The sequence below is a fragment of the Impatiens glandulifera genome, chromosome 8, assembly GCF_907164915.1.
Source record: "Impatiens glandulifera chromosome 8, dImpGla2.1, whole genome shotgun sequence".
Taxonomy (NCBI): domain Eukaryota; kingdom Viridiplantae; phylum Streptophyta; class Magnoliopsida; order Ericales; family Balsaminaceae; genus Impatiens; species Impatiens glandulifera.
In genome coordinates this window covers 44,109,548-44,126,858 of record NC_061869.1, presented here as the reverse complement: position 1 = coordinate 44,126,858, position 17,311 = coordinate 44,109,548, and the positions used below count along the sequence as shown (strand labels likewise).

The 17,311-nt window shown below is 27.5% G+C and overlaps 1 pseudogene; it reads right to left on the bottom strand.

Moving 5' to 3' along the window:
* Positions 1–15,723: 15,723 nt before the first annotated feature.
* Positions 15,724–17,203, bottom strand: LOC124913375 (annotated as a pseudogene).
* Positions 17,204–17,311: the final 108 nt, after the last annotated feature.

Below are 17,311 nucleotides of genomic sequence, written 5' to 3'. Positions count from 1 at the left end.
CAGATTTTGTACTGAAACTGATTTTTTTATCCGCTAATTTAATCTCTATAAATTTAATCAATGTTCGTCTCTTTTTTCCATTATTATAGATTGTCTTTACTTGATGTGCTTATACTTGTAGATGCGAATCTTCTGAAATATATACCTCACATGTGTGTTTGTATGTTAATTCCTGCTTCATTTGTAACTCTGCAACATTGTTAGTCTTCATATTTTTAAATAAAAGTTCTTATTTGTTTGTTTTCGTTATAAACACCTAATGGGAACACAAGCTTTGTGATCATTACCTTTTATTTATTTTCTTTTCCTTATAATATTTTGATTACTTTACATAATTGATGTGCAAGTAAGGAAAAAACAGAGTTCACGTATTCTTGTTACTGATACAATGATTTGGTTTATAGAAGGAGATAAATAACTTTGATTACTTTTAACTAGGAGCAATTTTTGTTGCTGAAATTTATTTAATGCGTTTTAGTTGACAACCTAAAGTAAAGTGGTCTCAAATGAAAGATAAAGTTTATATTCAACTGCCAAATTCAAAAAATGCTAAAACTAATATTGATCATGAAAGAGTTTTTACATTCTATGGTACTACATGAGCTGAGAGCCTTCATGTTGAATTAAGATTGGATCTTTTCGGCAAGGTTAATGTAAACATATAATAACAGTTAGTTGATTCTAGCTCATTATATATAACTTTTTGTGCTATTTTTATTATTGAAACAAATTAATCTCTTTTAAATGGTTATATTATGAAGATCTTAGGGATAATAAGTAATTCTTCATCAACCATCATGTTGTTCCCTCAACACAACTCAGGTTTAAGAAAAGATCGCAATACGATTGGGTTAATAGGCCTGATGGTTACTTTATTTGTTTGATCTTTTATAATGAATAAAATGTGTTGGGTATATATGAGTTAAATAAATTATTTGTTCTGTCCAGTTTTCCTATGAATTTTGCAATGTCTTTTACATAATTTCTTATGAAGCTCTATGTTATTTTTTGTTTGTCTTCTTTTCCTTACGTTTGACATAATACATTTGTCTTTATTGATAATTCTGGTATTTTGTTACAAACAACTTCCCTGGTCCATTGTCATCTGAAATTTAGTAACTTACTAAAATTAGAACAATTGTAAGTGCCTTCCATCTTTTGTATTTCTTTGTTAGATAGTCATCTTTTGTTAGAATGTTTCTAATTCTAATTGGAAGTAGATGCACTTAATGAATTCTAGTTGGGGAAAGATGACAAATATTAATTGTTATTGTACTGTGATATCGTTTGGCATTAGATAATAATACAATATTAAAAGTTAATGTATATTTTGAATGTATAGTTGAAACTAGATTCAAATATTTGTTAAAATTCAATTAACGAAAATAAAGACTGAACACTAAATTTAACTTTCTTTCTCTTACTGTTCATTCTCATATCTTCTAGATTACATAATAATAGTATATACAGGTACATATGGATAAGAACTCAAGTTATGTTTGTGAATGTTTTGAACTCTTTTGAGGTCATCAATTGACTGTTTTCTTACTATTTATGCTTAGATTTCTTTTGTTTTAAATTGCATCATTTTTTAGGTCAAGATGATTATAACAGATTGAGGACTTTGAGCTATCAAAGGGAAGACGTATTTGTCTCTATATTCTCGTTGGTTAGCCGAGCAAGCAATGAGAACATACTGAAAAAGGTCTGTTTAGTGTTGGAATTCCTACAATTTAATTATAGAAATGAACTGCTTTAAAGAAATATACTATAATTTCCATGGTAGTGGCTTCCTGAACTTCAGCATTTTGCACCTCGAGTGCCAATTAGACTAGTTGGAATCAAATTGGGCAAGTCGTATTCAATTATTTGTTATTGGTAAATCACATTTTCAGGTGGGGGTCACCATTTCATCCATACATATTCACATACTAACTAACTTCAACATTACCTATTTTTCATGGTTTTCAATTTTTTTTTGTCATTTCTATCCATAATTTCAACATTTAAGTGATCATTTTCTTTTGATTCTGCTGGTTGTGATATATAATCACCACCTCTATATTCACTGTTAGTTTTCAACTGTTTGCATATAGTGGGAGGATAAATGTTACTTGGCTGACCATCCTGGCTTGGTGCTGGTTTCCACTACATAGGTGTGTCAATTTTAATATCTAAGTTGTGTAAGAAACTTTGTTATGATGGTTTTGGTTTTGTGTTCTTCATTTCATTAAATTCTACATGTTTTATATATATTTGTTTTTTAATCTTTCCGATAATATTGGTATTATTATTAATCTCGGGAGAAATGAAATGTGAGTTTATTTGTATTAAGTTATTCAACTGTTTTGGTATTAAAATCTGATCTAAGGAATAATAATTTAATTGAAATTGATTTTAGGTTATGCAAGTTCAAATGGGAAATAATGTGTTGATTTGGGCCAAGAATACAAAAAAGAACGTGTTGATTTCAGGTTCTTCTATTTCAATTGAATTTTACTTTTTTTTTTTGTTATATAGTTGTTAATTTGATAATTTTACTATCATCACATTCATTGTTGGATCATTGGATGAGATTGCTAACAAAATTATAGATCGATTGGATTGACATTATTGGATGAGATTGCTAACCATTGCTTATCTTTCTTTCTCATATGTCTTATTTTGTTCTTCCCTAGTTTGAAGTAATAATGCAGGTGTAATGGCTCCTCAATTCACGCTTTCCCAAGACATTATTGAACTACAATTTTCCACCAATCATTTAGGTTTGTGTCCAACTTGTATTGATTGTAGTTTGTGATTTTGGTTCAATCTAAATCCACATCTGAATGAGAAATCTGCTAGAAAATTTCAGAATGAATCTTATCTTTTTTTGTTTAGGTCATTTTCTATTGACAAATGAGGTGTTGGAGATCATGAAGAAGACAGTTCGTGATGCCAAAGAGAATGACGGATTGTTAATGTCTCCTCTAAAGGTCATATGTTAATGTACAAGAATGGATTCCATTTTGATAATCTCTAAATGACACAGATCGGAGAACATTGATGCATTGGAGACAATAAAAGGATTGTTGGATGCCCTAATTGTGAAGATGGTGAGTTTTCGTTGTTTTGTTATCAAAATTGGGCTGTAGAAAAATAAACTTGATTTAGTGATGATAACATTTTTGCTGTAAACAGAAGATGAGCATAATGTTGTTTAGTTTAGGCTAGTGAAACGAAAGCCACACGAATTCCCTGTCTACTCAGTACTTTGAGGTGAGTCTTTTATTATTCTTCAAATCATTATTTACTGTATAAAGTAGTGACCATGGTGATGAATATGATGGGGTGATCTTTTTCCAACTTGTATGTCTAAAAAGTAAGGTATTGGTATGTAATTAGTGTTTACACAAATTAGATTTAAAATGCAGTAGACTCAAAACTCTTTTAACTTAATTTTATTTGTGTTTTAAATTAGATTGAATTGAGTTTGAATTTGACTTAATTGTGATTCATATGATTGAACATGATTATGACTATATTGAATAAATTATTGTATTCTATTGATGATAGGGTACTGATGATGTTATCTTCTCATTCATTATTTGATATTTGATAGGTTTTTAGCAAGTGTTTGGGAAGTCAACTAATTTTATGACTATGTAGGGAGATTTTTCAGAAATAAATGGAGAGTACATGCTCAAACTTATATTTGATGTATTTTATTTTTATTTTATAAAATTGAGAAATAATGTTTGTATTTTATAGAAATATTATGTAGGTTTGTTTTAGTAATATGAATATTTAGTTTTACTAATAACAAATCTTGTTTCAAGATATTTGAAATTTTTTCATTCATGTTAAATTTAGTAAATTATAAAATAAATTAGTAATTGTTTTAAATTAATGTAACTACTCTTTAGCGACGGTATATAATTCCCTTAGCCACTTCTTTAGCAACAATATTCTTTTACTGTAGTCAACCAATAGCGACAGTAAATGCTCCTATAGCCTCATTTTTAGCTACGGAAGCAATAGCGTCGGTTGTCGACATGTATGATTATTGTGGCTATTAACTTTTAGCGACAATTCATTGAGCAATAGCGACAGTATTTCCTGTCGTTGTTGCTCTATTTTTTACTAGTCATGTACAACTACCTTCATTTAATAATATTTAATTTTTAAGCTTAAAAATAATTAATATAAAAAGTACATGTTAAAATAAATAACTAAAATTTAACTTCTTTCTTTTTTTAAAAAGTTTTATTATATTAAAAAATTAACTTATTTTAAGAGATAGATACCGATCAAAAAAATACTAAATATTATATATCACTCTTAATATTATATATAATATACTAATTATTATATATAATATATTAATTATTTATCTCTTTCAATATAATATGCTAATTATTATATCCTAATATTTACTTTTATATTATTATATATAATATATTAACATATTTTTATCCCTTTTAATATTATATATAATATACTAATTATTATATCCTTAATATTTCTTTTTATTATATATAATATGTTAATTTTTTTATCTCTTTCAATATTATATATAATATATTTTTATTATGTATATTATATTAACTTTTTTTTATCTATTTCAATATCTATATATATATAATGATGCTTAATTTTTAAAGTGTCCGGATTGTCGGGTCAGAGCTGTGGTTAATTTGGATATATGTGAGAGTAAATGAATATTTGGGTCAGATTGTGGGTTGATCCGCCCATAAACTTAAAACGGTTAAAAATACAATAAAAAATGTTATAGGTATGGTTTGAACTTGCAACCTAACAAAAACAAGTACAATCTTTTAACCAACTAGACTAATAACACTTTATATTTTAAATTCAACCCAAAATTTGATAAACGTGTGATATTTTAACAATATAAGTTCAACTTTTTAACTAAGTAATCTATATATATAATGATGCTTAATTTTTAAAGTGTTCGGATTTCCGGGTCGAGAGCTGTGGTTAATTTGAATATATGTGAGAGTAAATGGATACTTGGGTCGGATTGTGGGTTGACCCGCCCATAAAAATTTTACCGTAATATTTTTTTCACAGTTTTTTATATTATTACTCGTGCAAATGCACATGATACATACTAGTTATATATAATATACTAATTATTATATCTCTAATATTGTTCACAACTTTTTTTTTTCTATCATCAATCAATCATTTTTTATATTCATCCAAACACTATATCTATATAAGCATAAATTTCTCCCAATACATGAAGAAAAGAATGAATAAGACTTACCCGATGAGTTAACCAACAAAATATTGTTTTCCTTCTTTGTCGCTGGATTTTCTTAAAACAAAAAGAAATTAAAGTTATTTAAACACAACAACAAGAGTTGTAGTAAAAGTAAAAATAAATTCTAATTATATGTTGGTCTCTTGTGAATGAATGAGAGCTGAAGACTGAAAAAGAAAAAAAAAAATAGATGAAAAGTGAAAAAATTATGAAGGTTGAAGAAGAAGAGATGAAGAGTGAAAAATATTGTGAAGATTGTAGAAGAAAATATGAAGAGTCACATGGAATATAAACATAAATTATACATTAGAAATTAGAGTTTACTTTAGGGATTGTGCGCCTTTATATGAACTTTGAGTAGAGAGGGAAGAAAAAAAATATTGTTTTAAATTTTAATTTTTTAATATTAAATAAATAAAAGAATATATTATATATTATGAGGCTCGAAAAAGCTCGACAAACCATCGAGCAAACATTATATAACTCGAGTTCGGCTCAAATATTAAACGAGTCGGTTCAAACTCGATCAAAGTCAAGATCAAGTCGAGTTTTGATCGAGCGGTTTGATTAATTTGCATCCCTAAAATATATACATAACTCGATTAGACTCATTACGTACATTCAACTTCAGAATGTATATATAACCATCATACGTGTGAGATTGGTAGAAGATATGTTCTGAGACGCTCGAGCGGAACAATCATATCAGATCATTTTATAAGTTAAAGAGGATGAACTTATGTATATCAGATCGATCATTTTCCTAACTAAGGCTTCATATAAAAATTAAATGAATTAAATTATAAAATCATCTTAAAAATCGTTTTCCTAACTATGGTTTTTTCCACTTTAACTTGCATATACTAATTTTTAGAACCATCCTCATTCACAGGAAAGTATATGAATTAAATGAACTATAAAGTAATCTAATATAAAGAGTTGATAGAAAATACATGTTCTTATTAAAATAGGGACCAGACTATATTGAGATGGAGACTCCGAATTAAATGAACTATGAAGTAAGTCTAGGGATGACAACGTGTACCTACCCAACGGGTATGTAGTGAAGTACTTATTTCGAACCCTATTATCATTTTACTACCATCCCTAAATCCGACATGTATCTCTCTTCATATTCCCATCTTCGATTCGCCCGGTACCCGATACCCGATGGATACACTATTACTCGATTAAATTTTTATAAGATTATATAAGTTGGAAAATTAGAAACATAACCTTATTAAATAATAAATAATTTGTAAATCGAAATGTTGAACAAATAAATGAAAACATTATTTACTTTACCCACATATTTATGTTGTAAATGTTGATGAAGATAACAACTTTATTGTAGAGTTAAAAAATATGTTAGAATAAAATTTGGAAAAAAAGGTTAAAAAATGAATAAGAAGAAGATATATAGTTGTATGTTGAATTATTTAGATCACGAATCTAAAGCACTATTATAGAAGAATAAAAACTTATACTTACGCATTTATTATTTCTCTAAATTTTTTGTTCGGTTTTATTTTTTAGCGGTGAAGGCTCTTCCCCTCACTCACCATGGCTAGCTTTCATTTGTAAAATTAATCCGACGAAGATCGCTCTAATCTCAGTTAGATCTAAGCGGAAACTCATGCATCGGAGTTGTCATCGACTTAATCTCCCTCGACATGTACAATCTAGGCATAAAATGCAATTGTTCCTTCAACGACCACATTATTGAGCCTTCAATGGGTTATTATTAAACTATGAGTTTTTCCACTTTACCTTGTATATACTAATTTTTAGAACCATCCTCGTTTATAAGAAAGTTGAGTTTATAGAGAACACATGTTTTTATTAAAATAGGAACTAGACAATATTGAGATGGAGACCCCGAATTAAATGAGCTATGGAGTAAGTCTAGGGATGACAACAAATACCCTATTTACTGGGTAGTGAAGAGTACTCATCCCCAATTTTACTATTCGACCCCGATCCCGACGCTGACGTGTTTCTTTTTTCATATCCCCATTCCCGATTCGTCGGGTACCCGATCCCTTACGGATACACCATTACTCGATTAAATTTTTATAAGATTATATAAGTTGAAAATAAAAACATAATATTATTAAATAATAAATAATTTTAAAATTAGTAAATCGAAATGTTGAAAATACAAATGACAACATTAGTTACCTTTTCTACATATTTATGTTGTAAACGTTGATGGAAATAATAACTTTAATGTAGAATTGAAAAAATATGTTAGAATAATGTTTGAAAAAAAATTGAAGAATGAAGAATATGAAGATAAGAGATAAATAACATTTTGTTATTTAAAAAAAATTGAAGACAAATAATTGAAGAGTAATGTAAAGAGTAATAATTGTTTTTTTTTGTGTGTGTGTGTGTGTGGGGGGTGGGGTGGGTTGTTAAAGTTGGAGTGAAGTGTGGAATGTGAATAGGGATGGCAACGGGTACCCTACCCGCCGGGTAATGAAGTACCCATCCCCGAACTCGATTTTCATTTAAATATCCGACCTCGAACCCGACGGGTATTTCTATTTAGATCCCCATCCCCGATTTGTAGGGTACTTGATATCCGACGGGTACCCATTACCCGATTAAAGTATAAAATTATATTTATTATTTTTAAAATATACAAAATATTAAAAAAAAAATTAATTAACATATTAATACTAAAATAATTTTAAATTAAATCTAATATCTTAACTAATATGTTATTACAAAATATAATTTACCAAAAAAAATATTAATAAATATTGGATACTTAAACAACAATATCATTCCTACTACATAATATAAATTCATTCATACCACAAAATATAAATAAATAAACTTAAAACAGACACAACAATATATACTTAATTAAACATAAACTTCAAAATATTCATCAACAAGAAAATTTTCTCACAAAAAAAAAACACATTCTTCTTGAAGCGAGTCTTGTAAAAGTTATAGAAATGTCACATTTGTTACTGCTAAAACGGAAAAAGAAATTACAAAATAGAGATTGAAGATTAAGTTAATAAATAAGTATAAGATTATAAAAGTTAAAGAACAAACATAATTTTATTAAATAATAAATAACATTAAACTAATAATATCGAAATTTAAAAAACTTAAATGAAAACATTACTTACTTGCATAGTTAGGTTATAGATGTTGAACAAAAACTAGAAAGAGATGTTGAAGATAGAAGTTGAAGAACAAAACTAGAGAGAATGTTGAAGATAAAAGTTGTAATAAGGTTGAAAAAAAATAAAAAATGAAGATTAAAAGTCATAACTAATGAGAGAGAAACAATTATTAGAATGATATTGGAACAATTATTAGAATGATATTGGCGTGACTTATGGTTTTGGGTAAAGAGAAAATAAATACAATATTTATTGTATTGTAATGATGATTAAAATAATGATGGTTAAAATAATGATGGTTAAGAGATAGAATTTGAAAAGTTATTTAAATTATAACAATATATATATATTATATATTAATATTCTGGTATCGAGTATCGGGTTTGAGTTTCCAACACTACCCATCCCCGAACCCGATCGGGTAACATTTTTTACTCCCCTTCCCCGACCCCGACCCCGAACCCGATTTTAAATACCCGAACTCGATCATCGGGTACCCACGGGTATCGGGTATACGTGTACCTATTGCCATCTCTAGATGTGAATAATAACAAAATAAATGATGTATTTAAAATAATGTTTGTAATGATGATATATTTGAAAGTTCATATTAATTATTTAAAAAAATATATATTTTATTTTTATTATTAATATAAACGGATATCGGATTTGGGTTTTGCACGCACCCTATCTCCGACCCCGAACCTAACCGGATACTTTTTCCCTCCCCATGCTCGATTCCGACATCGAACCCGATTTAAAATATCTGAATCCGACAATCAAATACCCACAGATATCAAATATACGGTTACCCATTGTCATTGTTAAGTAAGTCTAATTTTAAAACATATTATATCAATAATTTTTATTTTTATTTCTATTGATAGTAAATGAAATTAAGTATTTGGAGTCTTTGAGTACTCATTGATTTAATTCTATCATATATATATTCTACTTTGATCTAACACCTCAAAATCTCAATTATTATTGTCTCAATATTATATTTAATTATCAGCTTGTTTGTTTATATGAATGATGGTTGAACTTTATTTTGACTTTCAAATAAATTTTAATCTTTTCTTTTTTAATTTCTAAAATCGATGTTACTATTTAACTATAGAAAAAAAATGAATTACCTACTCAACAACAATCTAAGAATATAAATCATTGCAATTCATGGTCTATGGTTTTAGATGGAATTTTATTTATTTAGTATTTAAAAAAAAAATTATTTTGGTTTAATCCATGAATTTTGTATTATTTTTTATTTTTTATTTTTTTAAACAATATTTAATTAATATTTTCATAACAATTAATCATGGTTCAAGTGTCAACGACCAAATATCATAGTCGAATTCCGGCCTTACATTAAAAATGTAATAAAGAAACAATATAACATGCATTAAATTAAAAATAAATATACAATCAGATAATAATTACAAGAGGAATGATAAAGAGCACGTCTGGAGACAGCGACTGGGAGAGCGATGCTCTACGTGGTCCACAGGTAGAATTAATAAACAAATAAAAATATAATAATAATTAAAACACGTTTGTAAAATATTTTCTCTCCTCTTATTAATTAATTGCTCTCTCCTCTTATTAAATAATTTATCTCTCTATCTCTACAAATTAATTTATCTTATTTATCCATATTTTCACGATTATTATTTTACTCATTTATTTGATATTAAAATAACTCAATAATTTATCATAAACTATTACATTAAATATTTTAATAATATGTTTAAATAAATTCTAAACTCTAAACCCTAAACCCTAAACTCTAAACTCTAAACTCTAAACCCTAAACTCTAAATCCTAAACCCTAAACTCTAAACCATACATCCTAAATACTAAATTCTAAACCCTAAACTCTAATTAATATTACTAATTAATTAAAATAATTGGATAAATATGACTGAATATTAAAATATATATATATATAAATGAACACCCTAATAAACTACGGAGATGGTAGGTGTGGGATGTAAAAAGTTAACCCTTATTTTAAATTGATAAAAGATTAAATGAGCCAATTTTAACCCTATGAGTTTATATATAAAAAAATTATAATTTACTAATATTCAAATAAACTTCTAATACAATTAATTATGCATGACTAAATGAGATTCGATTCTATTATAAATATAAATGTGTTTTAATATATTTTATTTTGTATTTATAATAATAGTCACATACAAATTAATATTATTGGACTTTATCTTCATAATGTGAGTTATATTCATTTTTTATCTTAAAAAAAAATGTGTCAAACCGGAAAGAACAATATTATTTAATATAAATAAAATGTATAAGCGTAATTCACTTTTCTTTTATTTTGAATTGATATAAATAATCATTCTTTTAAGTTGATCAAAAGAAAGTATAGTTATTAACTAGAAAACCCTAATTATCATTAAAATTCCTCGTCTTATTTTTCTTCAGTTTGCATTTAATGGTGTGGTGTTTTGATCCATTCCATAATTAATTAGTATTTGGTGTTTTGAGCAACTCAATAAATTCTTTAATGGTATGATATTCTACCTTGATCTTATACCTCAAAATCTCAATTACTGTCTCTTCGTACATTTATTATATTATATTTAATTCAATTCTTATTTCAATATTAAACTTGACAAACCTTTCAAATTCCATAACCCTCTCGGCTCTCGTGTATATACTTGCATTATTAATGCTAATACGGCCTTGTTTATTTTTTATTATTTAAAAAATCTCAAATAACACATTAATTAATATATCAATCAAAACCCTTTATTTTTTTTTTCCGGAAAGAATGCCAATTTTATCACTGAACTATATGAAATATTTATGTATATCATTGAATTAATTTTTGTTCACTCATACACTGAAGTTGAGATTAATATTCATCTATGTCACTATTCCACCTAACCTCTAACCCCGTTAAGTTTCTGTTAAATGAGACGACAAGTGAATTAACATGTCATCTTTTTTAATTAATATATTGACATGTCATATTTTTTAATTAATATATATTATATATATTTTTATTTATTTAAAATTCTAAATAATAAAACATTTACAAAATCATTAATAATTTTCTTCTCCTGCCCTAATTAACTGAACTCACCATTCTTCTTCTTTGATTCTTTGTCTTCAAAGGATTCGATTTCTCAAATAAAGGAACCGAAGGGAGACTGACGAGTTAGCAAGAGAATTGAGGGCAATGTGAGATGAGATTTTAATTTCAGAACCCTACCACGACGAACTTTGACATTTAGCTATGCCTTAGACCTCAACTTTATCTTCTTATTTCGACTAGTCTCAAACAAAGTTCACAATAAACAATGATGACAAGTAATGAAGTTTACAAATCTTCTTCTTTTTGTTAAAGGCTTATTTCTGGATTATTATTATTGTTCTCTTCCTATATGCTTCCTTATCTCTTCAGAGTTTGTTCTCATTTCTCTTCCTATATTTCTGAATTATTGTTCTGTTTTATAAAGATGAATCTATTTGATTGATTAGAGTTTATATTATCAACAAGAATGTAATATGAGGATAACATTTACTTATCTCTGTTTTAGAAATGTGAATCTATCTGATTGATTAGGTGAATCAGAAAAAAAATTATGAGTTTAGTTCATTAGGGCAGAAGAGAGAAATTATTAATGACTTTGTAAATGTTTTATTATTTAGAATTTTAAATAAATAAATAAATATATAATATATATTAATTAAAAAAGATGATATGTCAATTTCACATGTAGTTTCATTTAACAGAAACTTAACGGGGTTAGATGTTTGGTGGAGTAGTGACATACAGGGGCGGAGCCAGGATAAAAAATTACCTGGGGCTGACTCCAACTTGCATCTCAGATTTAACTTTCTATACTCCTCTTTTTTTTCAATAAAATTTTCACGATTATTCAAAGATGGAGACTCGTCATGCCCTCTCAATGCACACGCTTGCAAAGTGAGTCACCGAGTGTTTTCAATAGTTGTTGTAAGCCGTAATCTGTTATTTTGTTTTTCATCTGAATACTATGCATTCAGTACTTTGTCAATATGACAAGGATATTTATTAGATTATCAAAATATTCAACTGCCCTATTATGTGGTGAAATATTACATCCTATATGCATAACAAAAGAGCATCTATCCCCATCATTAACTCGCTTTCAATATTTGAATTCATCTATTGTAAATGTAGGTTTTTGGGGTTGTTTATGTTCAAACAAGAAACATGGGAAACAAAAAGTAGCATCTTTCAAAGGAGAGTATTCTAACCAAGTAAATTTCTTAAACCAATGATTTTGGAATCGTCGATTTTTATTTCAAATTTGGTCGGCGGGTACTCATCCTTAATAGGTTGATATGACCTCATCTTATATAAGCTCGTCTAATTTCATCCATTTTATTAAAAGGATATTTCCATATCGGAATGCGTAATGCTGGATCAAGTTTAAGAGAACTTACATCAAATCAATTTTAGGAGATTTGTTAGGTTTTTGAACATGGATATCAAATTTTTTATTTAAATACCGAATCAAACCAATGTAACTATTTTAACTTGTTTATTAATATTAATATATATTTTCTTATAAATTTTTAAAATAGTTTAAAATTAAGAAATATAAAACACTATTATTATTTTAATTTTTATATTTTACCCTTATAAATAATTGTATTATTAATTATAATAAAATAAATAAAAAATAATGTATAATTATTATATAAATATAATTTTAAAATAAATAATATTATTATATGATTTACATTATTTTATATATAATTTTTTATACTTTATTTATATAAATAAATCTTATTTATATATTAATTAAAATTTATGGATTATTATAAATATTTGTATATTAGAAAATATTGTTAGTATAAAATAAAATAATTATGAATTAATTTATAAATAAAATTAAAGTTGAGGCCAGGGCCAACTGGGCTAAGAATCACTTGTCAAATACATACAGTGGCGGACCTACAAGGGGGGCCTTGGGGGGCCCGGGCCTCCCCCAACCTTAAGATAAATTATGTTTTATATATATATTTGACAAGTAAGTCTTAGTCCAGTTGGTTTGGTAACCAAACTCTGAAGATGAGGTCAGTTGATCAAACCCTGGCCTCACCTTTAATTTATTTTAACATATAATAATAGTATTTACTATTTTAAAAATTTATAAGAAAATATAAATTAATAGTGTTTACTATTTTAAAAATTTATAAGAAAATATAAATTAATATTAATAAACAAGTTAAAATAGGTAGGCTGAAATCTATTAAATTAGATTTTCATATTTTGCATTTGATGAAAAAATTATTGGGAATTACAAGTGAGTTGTCACTTTGCCTACAAAGAGGAGAGCAAAATATAGTTCAAGGCATGTCATTGATTTCGAGTTCGAAAAATCAATTACAAAAATTTAGAGAAGATGGATGACATGATATTTTGGACCAAGTTAACAGTTTTTGTCAATTACACTCGATCTTAATATTTGATATGAATAAACATATGATAATTGATAGCAATGATAGGCGGAGAAGAAAAGAGGAACTCATCACTAATCTTCATCATTATCGTGTGGAAATCTTTTGTCAGGTATAATAAAATTGGCTGCATATCATGTCTTCCTCCCAGAAATTCATTCTCCCAATTTGATATTCGTAAACTCATTCGTCTTGCCAAACTTTATCCCAAAAATTTCACAGGCAGTGATTATTTATTTTTGGAACAACAACTTCGGGCTTACTTATTTAATTTGCGGGATGATCCTCAATTTTCTTAAATTGAAGACTTGGGAATTCTTGCTCAAAAATTGATTGCAACAGAAAAACATATAGTCTTTCCATTGGTTTATCGATTGATAGAGTTGGCTTTAGTTTTATCAGTTGCAACTGCATCCGTTGAAAGAGTTTTTTTTCTGCAATGAAGACCGTGAAGACTGATTTGCGTAATCGAATGGGAGATGAATAGATGAATGATAGTTTAGTTGTATATGTTGAGAAAGATATTTTCTCAACAATTGAAAATGTGCCAAATATTGTAATATTTTCAACAAATAGAATCTCGTAAAATAAATTTGTCTTCTTCTGAACCGACTCATGAACAAGAATAATTTAGTGATTGTGTTTATTAGTATTTTGTAATTGTGTTTGTTAGTATTTTTATGTAATTATCGAGTAAAATTTTAATTAGAAGATGTATTTAATTGATCACCAAAAAATGCTACGTTACTATATATTTGGCCCCCCCGAGAAAACATTTCTGGGTCCGCCACTGAATACATATATAAAATTTTTTGTTTTAAGATTTTAATTTAGGTGGGGCTGAAGCCCACCCTAGCCCATGTGTGACTCCGCCCCTGGTGACATAAATGAATATTAATCTCAACTTCAGTGGTATGAGCGAACAAAAATTAGTTCAGTGATATACGTGAATATTTGATTATAATTCAGTGATAAAATTGATATTCTTTCTTATTTTTTTCTCTTAAAATTATAATGTTTATTATGTCTTTTCACTTGAAAAAACCAAAATAACTTATTTTCATAATAAACCAAGAACAAAAAGTTTGATAATAGCTACCGACCCCTAAATCTCACATTTTGATACAACTAAACCATATAAACTTGAGTTGGGTCGTTAATCATTATGAAAAACTTAATTAGATTATAATCTAAATTAATATAAAAAAAATAATTCAAAAAAAATTATAAATATTTTTTGGAAACCGACTCCTCGTTTCTGGAGCCTTTTTCACTTGCTTCCATATACAAATATATATATATATATATAAGTAAACCCTAAACCCACTACAACAAAAAAGACCAACGGCGACGCTTAAAAAGATCTCTGCCAACCCTTAAAAGCGTCGCCAAAAATGTTACCGACACTTATTCTTGCGTCGCCGAAAGCAGGGTGGGCGCAAGTTTTAACAACGCTTATTTAAGCGTCGGTATTAAAATTTTAAGCGTTGCCATAGGAAGGAATATTTAACGACGCTTATTTAAGCGTTGGTAACATTAGTTAAACGTCGCTAAAAGTCTAATTTATTTTTAACCTATTATTTTAACAATTCTTTTAAAATTTTATTTATTTTTATTTATATTTCTACATTTTTAGGACGTTTTAATTTAATTTTTGTTATAAATTAAATAATTAAAGAAAAACATCATTACAATTTTCAAAGGTAATAAAAAAGATTTAATAATTAAATAAAAAGAACATTAATTAGTTAACTTACATTTAATGTTCAATTTATTTAAATAAAATGCTTTAAATTTCAAATAAATAATTCCTGTGGCGATTTGAGATCCTTTTGGCGATTTGAAATCTTCATTGAGTGTTGGTATTGAGTGTTGGTATAATTGCTTCAGCTTCCATTAATAGAACAATTCCCTCAACTTGCTTATCAACTTCTATTAATGAAGTTGTGAAAACATATTAGACAAAATTACTCAATACCATTAATGCTAAAGATAACTGTAAGTTTTTACCTCACTTTAAAGTCTGGCATTGTCACTTGCAAAACCTCTATTTCTTCACCCTAATTAAATATAGAACATAAATTAATAAGCAAAAGAATCAGACAATTGAAAACAAGAAAATAGTTATAGTTAATGTCAGGTTTGGTTTTACTTTCGTATTTTATCATAAGTAACAAAATTATTTATTTTCAAAGAAAAAAAAAGAGTATGACTAAGACATGCACTGCAAACATGAAGAAATATTTTCTCCTAGAACACATGATGTAGGCATGTAGAATGAGGTTTACTAACCAGTCTTCTTGGAAAAGGTATAGCCTTTTTCGCTAACATAAGTACGAGGATTAGGTGTACATGGTTTCTTAAATACTATGTTTGTCCCTGCAAAGATCGTACACAATCAAACATTAGGGCTCATCATAATTCACTTTATTATCAACCAAACTATCAAAAAATTATCCTTCATATAACATCAAACAAACTCTAGATGTCTAATATAAAACCTAAAATAACTGACATTAAGAAAGTGTTTCTTTAAAATGGTAAAAATAGTATCTTTGTCTGTCTCCTAAAACAAAGTGAGAAAGTGAACTAGCCTTTGTGATCACACAAACATCAACATTGCTTCCACTACCAAAGTCATTGAATATACTAGAGCAAATAGCCTCAGTTACCAACTTGACCACTTCCTCATTCTGAGGACCAAAGACCATAATCAGGAAAAAATAATTCAAATGACTGTTTTTTAATAAGTGATAACAGAATCTTACTTACAGTAAGACCTTCACGATATTTCGTTCAAATATCGCCATAGCAGCAAGTGAACCAGAACTCATCGTGGCAAATGGAAGAGTATCGGTTGATCCATGAGGATAAATCTGCAAACCGATTATTGCATAAAAATAACATTTTCTTATATAGTTGATTATTTTTCTGTATATATAACTCATAGTGTGTAAATGTGGACCAGTAATGTCAACTCCACCAAGAACCAAAGCACCAAGAACCAAAGCAGTAGAGACATGTCCATGGTAACTAAATAATCATCAAATCTAAGTTTATAAACTAATCTAAAAAAAACATACAAATAACAAGATAATATTAATACCCTAAAAGACGAGTTTTCAACAATATAAGAGCAGTCACCACTCTTGAATTACGACCAGTATGGAATCGATGTAACTTCAACTGTGAACTAACCATATCTAAACAAACAATAGAAACGAAAAAAGATGTTTAACATTTCTAATTCATAGTTCGAATCGAAATCATTTGATTTTAACCTATGGTATATACATTTCTGATTCATATAAGATCGAGAAATCGAAATCGGAAATGGATAAAGCTCGAATCGACTTAATAGATATGATAATACATGGATAAATGCAGATCTATAGATAGGAATTTTATGAAATGA